Here is a 7984-nt window from a genome sequence, read left to right on the forward strand (position 1 = left end):
ACCTGAGGGAGGGAGGAGGGCGCCAAACTGCCATATTTACTACTGGCAAGGAAGCACCCGTGGGATAATGAAGTCTCATGTGATTTGGTTTGGTGTTGAGATGCTGGTTTTGTTTTTGTTTTTGAGACAGGGTTGCCTCAAACTCTGTGTAGTCGAGGATAACCCTGCTGAACTCTTGATCTTCCTGCCTCTACCTCCCAAGATCTGGGATTACACGAGTGTGAATAGGTTGTGGTTTTGTGGTTGTGGTTGTGGTGGTGGTTTTCGATTTTGATTAGTTTGTTGTTTTATGTGTATAACAGTTTTGCCTGTATGTATATCTCTGTACTACTTGAGTGTCTGGTGCCCACAGAGCCCAAAAAGGGGTGGTAGATCCCCTGAAATTGTAGTTACAGATGTTTGTGAAATGTGAGATGTGGGTGCTGGGAATCAGAACCAGGTCCTCTGGAAGGGCAGCCAGTGCTCTTAACCACTGAACCATCTCTCCAGCCCCAGGTTTAGGTGTTTTTGAGACAGGGTCTCATATAGTCCAGGATGATCTCAAACCAGCTGTGTAACCCAGGATGTCTGTGAACTCCATCTCCTCCTCTACCTCCCTAATGCTGGAATTACAGATGTGAACCGTCATACCAAGCTGTAGTATTAGTTTTTGCCCAAACTATTCCATATTCATCATTCTATTTATTGTTGGCCAAGTCTGGAGATTGAGAAGTGAACCTTGAGTTTTTCCATCCAACTCTAAGCCACTATAATCTTGTGTGTTATAGGCTGGAGATCAGGACTGGGAGTGGGATTTACAGAACCCACCATCTGAGCAAAAGGTAGAGCCCTGTGAATACTGTCCCTCGAGGGCCTTGTATTCTATGGTAGAGCTGCCCCTTAGGGGCTGGTTTGGGTCCTTGCCTATTGCCCCCTTGACTCTCACTGTGCTTTAGGAAGGACCTCTTCTGAGTGAGCAAGAGAGTGTTTAACTATTGGGCCAGGTGGGGGTGGCACATGCCTTTAATCCCAGCACTCAGGAGGCAGAACCAGGCGGATCTCTGTGAATTTGAGGCCAGCCTGGTCTACAGAGTGAGATCCAGGACAAGCACCAAAACTACACGGAGAAACCCTGTCTCGAACAACAACAACAAAAAAAAAAAAAAAAAAAAAAAAAAAAAAAAAAAAAAAAAAAGAAAGAGAGAGAGAGAAAGAAAGAAAGAAAATAGAAAAAAAGAAGAAGAAAAAGAAAGAAAGGTGACTGTTGTAAAGCCAGCCACACGTGGCAAGGCAAGTGTATTTGGTAGAGAGGCCACCCGTACACACAACACAAAGATCTTTGCTATACTCACTTACACAGACCAAGCACTCTCTGATTGGATGCTGTTCAATAGTGCATGGAAGATAGGACAGATGTTTCCTGTGGCTTGATCTGAGCCTCCTTTTTAACAAAAGCATTTCCCTGGTCCTTGCTTCCCACCATTCACTAATCCCCGTTCCCCCTGGCCCTGCAAAGTGTGAAGCTCACTGAATTTGTTTGTCTTTTGTTTGTTTGTTTTGAGAGGAAGTCTCTCTGTGTAACCCTGCCTAGCCTAGACTTGCTAGGTAGACCAAGCTGGCTTTGAACTCACAGAGAGCTGCCTGCCTCTGCTTCTGCTGGGATTGAAAACATGCATCCCCATGCCCTGTCTCGGCACATTGAATTTCAACCTCACAGAATCAGCAACATAGTTGTCCACTCAAAAGAAATTTGAGTGGACCCTAAAGAAAATTAAACTAGGTCTGGCTCTCACTCTCCTGAAGACCCACCTGGCCAACTGTTTATAGATCCCCACAGGGTCAGCACTTCTCACCCCCACAATGCTGACCTATCAGAAAACCAACCCTGCCAGGAAGTCAGTGACATAGTCACCAAGCAGCCAAAGTCCTACCTTTCTCCCCGCCAGGAGGAGGCCAGGCAGAGTCCAACTGCTGAGTCCGCTGTGGCCGTAAGAGGGCGATGTCCTCCTTTGAGACAGCCCGACCCAAGCTGCAAGACCGCAGGGAGCATCCCTAGACCAGAGCACTGGTCCAGCTTCATCCTCCAGGGGAAGACACTGACTTAACTCTGCTCATCCTCACAGCACTCAGGAGCCTGTGCCAAGGAGATGACATTGTGGACACCTAATTATAGAGAAGGAAACTGAGGCCCAGGAGGGTTAGAATTCACATAGCAAAGGCAGCTAGCTTCATTCAGTTCCATCTGCTGCCAATTTCCCCAGAGCCCTTGCCATTAACCAGATGTCTTCCAAGTGCTCACTGGCCCTGTGCTGAGTCCTCATGGCCCTGTGCTGAGTGCTCATGGCCCTGTGCTGAGTGCTCCACAGACCCTTGCTGAGTGCTCCACAGGCCCTGTGCTGAGTGCTCCACAGGCCCTGTGCTGAGTGTTCCCCAGGCCCTGTGCTGAGTGCTCCCCAGGCCCTGTGCTGAGTGCTCCACAGGCCCTGTGCTGAGTGCTCCACAGGCCCTGTGCTGAGTGCTCCCCAGGCCCTGTGCTGAGTGCTCCCCAGGCCCTGTGCTGAGTGCTCCCCAGGCATGTTGCTTACTCCTCAGTCATCTCATTCAGGAAGAGCTCAGGCTATTCCCCATGACTGCCCAAGGACACTGAGTCCCCCAAACAAACCTGGAGCTGGGACTAGAACTCAAGACGCTAAATTCCCATCCAGCTGCTCTCTCTGCTCCATGCTTCCCTTTCAATGGCAGTCGTGCGGTGGGCACCTGGGCACAGCTGGACACATCTGGTCGTGGGCTTCTCAAACACAGGAACTAAGCTCTGCCTGGTTTTGTTTGTATTCTACCTTGCATTTTACTTGACAACTTCTGTTTGTGTGTGCTCACGTACACCCAGGACAACCTGCAAAGCAGGTCCTCTCCCTCCACCGCTCAGGCTCCTGGGATCCAGATGTTGTCAGGCCTGACAGCCAGCACCCCACCATCTCATCAGCAAGAGTGCAGTCCAGAAGTCTGTGATTTCAATGGCAAGTCAGGTCTACTATATTTAGTGTGCTTGTGTTTAGATGTTTATATGTGCACAGATGTGTACAGATGTGTACCTCTGTACAGAGGTCACAGGTCAACATTAGGTGTTGTCCTCCACCTTATATTCAGACAGCAGTAAGGAGATAGACTCAGCTCCACGCAGCCCGAGGACTGCTTTATTCTTTTAGGAAGCTTGACTTAGGTCAAGCAAGGGTTTGTGGCTTTGACACAGAAAATAATTTCAGGACTAGCTAGTGTGAGACTGAATTGAAGATTTTTTTTTTTTTTTTTTTTTTTTTTTGGTTTTTCGAGACAGGGTTTCTCTGTGTAGCTTTGCGCCTTTCCTGGAACTCGCTTTGGAGACCAGGCTGGCCTCGAACTCACAGAGATCCCCTGCCTCTGCCTCCCAAGTGCTGGGATTAAAGGCGTGCGCCACCGCCGCCCGGCTCAGAATTGAAGATTTTATTAAGACATTTTAATAAAGTCTTTAAGCACAAGGGTTATGTTAGGAGAAAGAGGTACACTCAGAAGTGATACATGCCCAGGTGTGGGCACGGGCCCTCAATGCAGAATCAGGATCCGTTTGTTTAGCATTAGCCGTGTGTACCATTCTCGTGGCTTTCAAGTTACACGTCAAAAGGTTGTTAGGAAAACTCTCCCCGTTTTTTCTCTCTTTTGATGAGTAAAGGGTGGCTCAGATGATGCTTTGGATGAAATTATGATCTGGTAAGGGAAATCAGGAACCACTAGGATTGTACAGCAGGTTTAGGGCATGGCCTTACCCTGTAAATGGAGTTTCTGATGGAATTTCTAGAAAACTGCAGGTTTATAGCTGGGAAGGGAGAAAGCTCTGAAGCAGATTTTAACTGCCCTGGAATTCTTCCTTCCCTGTTGACAACAGGTTTCAACCAGATACCCATGAGAGGGGCTCTTTTTTCCTCTAATATCCCCATGGTCCCTCCGCCTTTCTATCCTGCCAACTTGGAGCTCATCACTTCAATCAGCTACTTACACAGCACTGGGTTACAGACAATTGCCACCACACCGTCTTCTTATGTGGGTACTGAGGACCGAAACTCAGCTCTTCATGTCTGTGCAGCAAGCATTTGCCAACAGCCGTCTCTCTCTCTCTCTCTCTCTCTCTCTCTCTCTCTCTCTCTCTCTCTCTCTCTCTCTCTCTCTCTCTCTCACACACACACACACACACACACACACACACACACACACACACACACACACACTATCCAAACTACATACAGACAGTAAGAGGGAGCTTTAAAAACTCGATCAACTAGGCAGTGGCGGCACACGCCTTTAATCCCAGCACTCGGGAGGCAAAGGCAGGCAGATCTCTGAGTTCAAGGCCAGCCTGGTCTACAAAGAGAGTTCCAGGACAGCCAGGGCTACACAGAGAAACCCTGTCTCTAAAAACAAACAAAAAACAAATACAACAAACAAAACCCAGATCAACTTAAAATCATCCTCCTGCCTAACACTCTGGGCAACCTCCTGACACCAAGAGTAAAATCCAAATGTGTCAGCTCAGCCCCTGCTTGTCTCATCCTCCATCTCCTCTGTATCCTCGGACACTCTGGCCTCCCTTGGTCCCATGAGCACCACCACTCCTTGCTAGGTCAAGTCCAGTTTGTTGTGGGCTCTTTCTGCATGGACCCTCTTCTTGCATGGGGCGCTTTCTTCTCACCCACGTCCATATCCTCTTGGAGAAGGTGCTCCCAGCCTCCTTGCCTGGACAAACCCTCCAGGCCCTCTTTTGACACTGATCCTGGTTCATTTCTTTTTCTTTTTTTTAATTAATTTATTTTTAATGTATGAGTGTTCTGTCTCCTTGTACTCTGGTATGCCAGAAGAGAGCACCAGATCCCATTACAGATAGTTGTGAGCCACCATGTGGGTGCTGGGAATTGAACTCAGGGCTTCTGGAAGAGCAGCCAGTGCTCTTAACCTCTGAGCCATCTCTCCACCCCGTTTTATTTCTTGACACTGAATTTTCTTGTTTCCCCATTGCAGTCTTCCCTAGTCAGAAACAGACTTCTTCTGAGAATGGTCCAAAACCCAGGACTTTTTTGTTGGTTCGGTTTGGTAGTTATTTGTCTGTTTGAAGACAGGGTCTCATGTATCCAAGGCTGGACTTGGACTTCTGATTCTCCAACCTCCACTCCCAACTGCTGGGATTATAGGCATGTATATATAGCACACTCACTTTGCTCAGTGCAGGGGGTGTTAGACAAGTGCCCTCCCCACGGGCACACGGGCATCCCAGCTGCAGGACAGGCGCTCTCCCCACGGGCACACGGGCATCCCAGATGCAGGACAGGCGCTCTCCCCACGGGCACACAGGCATCCCAGATGCAGGACAGGCGCTCTGCCCACTGGCACACGGGCATCCCAGCTGCAGGACAGGCGCCCTCCCCATGGGCACACGGCATCCCAGCTGCAGGACAGGCGCTCTCCACACGGGCACACGGGCATCCCAGCTGCAGGACAGGCATTCTCCCCACGGGCACACAGGCACCCCAGCTGCACGACAGGCGCTCTGCCCACTGGCACACGGGCATCCCAGCTGCAGGACAGGCGCTCTGCCCACTGGCACACGGGCATCCCAGCTGCAGGACAGGCGCTCTCCCCACAGGCACACGGGTATCCCAGCTGCAGGACAGGTGCTCTCTCCACTGGCACACGGGCATCCCAGCTGCAGGACTTTTGTCTTGTTTTATCCAACATGTATCATCTGTGAGCAGCAATTCTGGCCTGGAGAGGGCAGCCTTAAGGCATTTGCTGAAAAAATAAGAAATTTTTACAAATATTTGCTTCCCTCTCTGCTCATTATCTGTCTCCCCACAATATGTGAGACAAATACCCAGTCTCAGTCTATTTGATTCACTAGACCCAGGCATGACATACCCTAACCCTTTCATTTTTTTTAATGATTTATTTATTTTATGTGCATTGATGTTTTTGCCTGCATGTCTGTATGAGGTTATCCGGATCCTCGGGAACTGGAGTTACAGACAATTGTGACCTGCCATTGTGGGTTTGTGGGTGCTGGGAATTGAACCTGGGTTCTCTGGCAGGGCAGCCAGTGCTCTTAACTGCTGAACCATCTCTCCAGGCCCTGACCTTTTATTTTCTGTATTCTGACTTCACCTTCTCCTTCTTCTTCTTTTTCTTCTCCAAGATAGGGTTTCTCTGTGTAGCCCTGGCTGTCCTGAATCTCGCTCTGTAGCCCAGGCTGGCCTCAAACTCAAAGTCATCTGCCTGACTCTGCCTCCTGAGTGCTGGGATTAAAGCTGGGCACTACCCAGCTCTTTTTCCCCCCCTAAGATTTATTTATTATGTATACAGGGTTCTGCCTGCATGTATTCTTGCACACCAGAAGAGGGCACCAGATCTCATTATAGATGGTTGTGAGCCACCATGTGGTTGCTGGGAATTGAATTCAGAACCTCTGGAAGGGCTGCCAGTGCTCTTAACCTCTGGGCCATCTCGATAGCCCTGTATTTTGACTTCTTTTTTTATATTATTTATTTATTTATTTATTATGTATACAACATGTATGACTGCAGATCTCATTTCAGATGGTTGTGAGCCACCATGTGGTTGCTGGGAATTGAACTCAGGACCTTTGGAAGAGCAGTCAGTGCTCTTAACCTCTCTCCACCCCCCTATTTTGACTTCTTGAGGACTTGCTTAACCTTAAGGCACTCATCCCTTCCAGATTTAGCCAGTTCCTAAGGACAAAATAAATAAAAAACAACTCACCTGAGAACATGCTTTTCCCCAGCCCACAGCCTGCTTTATGGGAGCTCTGTCACTCAGGGTTACCATCCACCTGCCCTGCTCATCTCCAGGATGAACACAAGATACAAAGAGACAGCCTGCATGTCACAGAGCCTGCTGCAGTCTCAGTGGACACAGCTGTACAAGCCTGAGACCTGAGTTTGGATCCCTGGTACCCACCTAAAAGCAGACACAGGGTGCCTATCAGTAACCCTCACCCTGGGGACCCAGAGATGAGTGGACCCCCAGAGTTCACTGACCAACCATCCTAGCAAATCTGTGAGTTCTGGGCTCAGTGAGAGATACTGTCTCAAAAACTCATGTGGAGAATGAGAAAAAAAAGATACAGGCTTCAACCTCTGGTTTCCAAACATGAGCACACACATGTGCATGCACATTTCACATACAAGTGCTCATACATGAATACATATACACATGCAAATAAAAGAAAGAAAAGAAAGCCTGGCTTAGTAGTGGGGCATGTCTTTCAGGCAGATCTCTGTGAGTTCCAGGACAGCCAGAGCTACATAGTGAGACCCTGTCTCGAAAAATCAAACAAACAAACAAAATACAGGAGACCCCTTGGCCACACTAGCTCCTCCTGCCTGCTGGCTGACGCTAATGCTTCTCCAGGTGGTTCCATCTCCTATTTATAAAGACCTGTGAGCAGTACCTATTCCTTTCTTCTTATAGTCATTTTCATGTCTGCTTGTCTTACAACACTTGATTAAAACAACTGCTGGGGATCCTTGGAACAGTCCTCAATACACATTTGCTTTGTTTTGTTCTTGAGACAAAAATATTTATTCATTCTTGCATTTGAAGTACTCTTCAATGACATCCTTGGCCTGAGATTCTTTGCCATAGCCCTTAATCTCTACACAGCTGCAACGGATCACTTTGCATGGCTTGCCCTCTCGATCAGTTTTACAGAGACCTACCTATCCCCCTAGTTTCTTGTCATCAACCTTAATTAGGTTGATTTTGTGCTCAGCACAAAGTACCCCCACCAACTTGACATACATAGGCTCATCACAATTGGATGCGAGCACACAGAGATGAGTTCGGCCCTTGTCTAAGGCTTTGGCAGCTTCGTGGACGCCACGTGCTGTTATCGTGGATGAGGGGGTCTTCAGCACCTCTTGTAAAGGAGTGTTATACCTCCAGCATCAGTGCCTTCCTTGACCAT

The 7984-nt window shown here is 48.5% G+C and overlaps 1 pseudogene; it reads right to left on the reverse strand.

Annotated features, from left to right (window-relative positions):
* Positions 1–7598: 7598 nt before the first annotated feature.
* On the reverse strand, positions 7599–7984 carry LOC143273097 (small ribosomal subunit protein eS12 pseudogene; annotated as a pseudogene).

The sequence above is a fragment of the Peromyscus maniculatus genome, chromosome 4 (assembly GCF_049852395.1).
Source record: "Peromyscus maniculatus bairdii isolate BWxNUB_F1_BW_parent chromosome 4, HU_Pman_BW_mat_3.1, whole genome shotgun sequence".
NCBI lineage: Eukaryota > Metazoa > Chordata > Mammalia > Rodentia > Cricetidae > Peromyscus > Peromyscus maniculatus.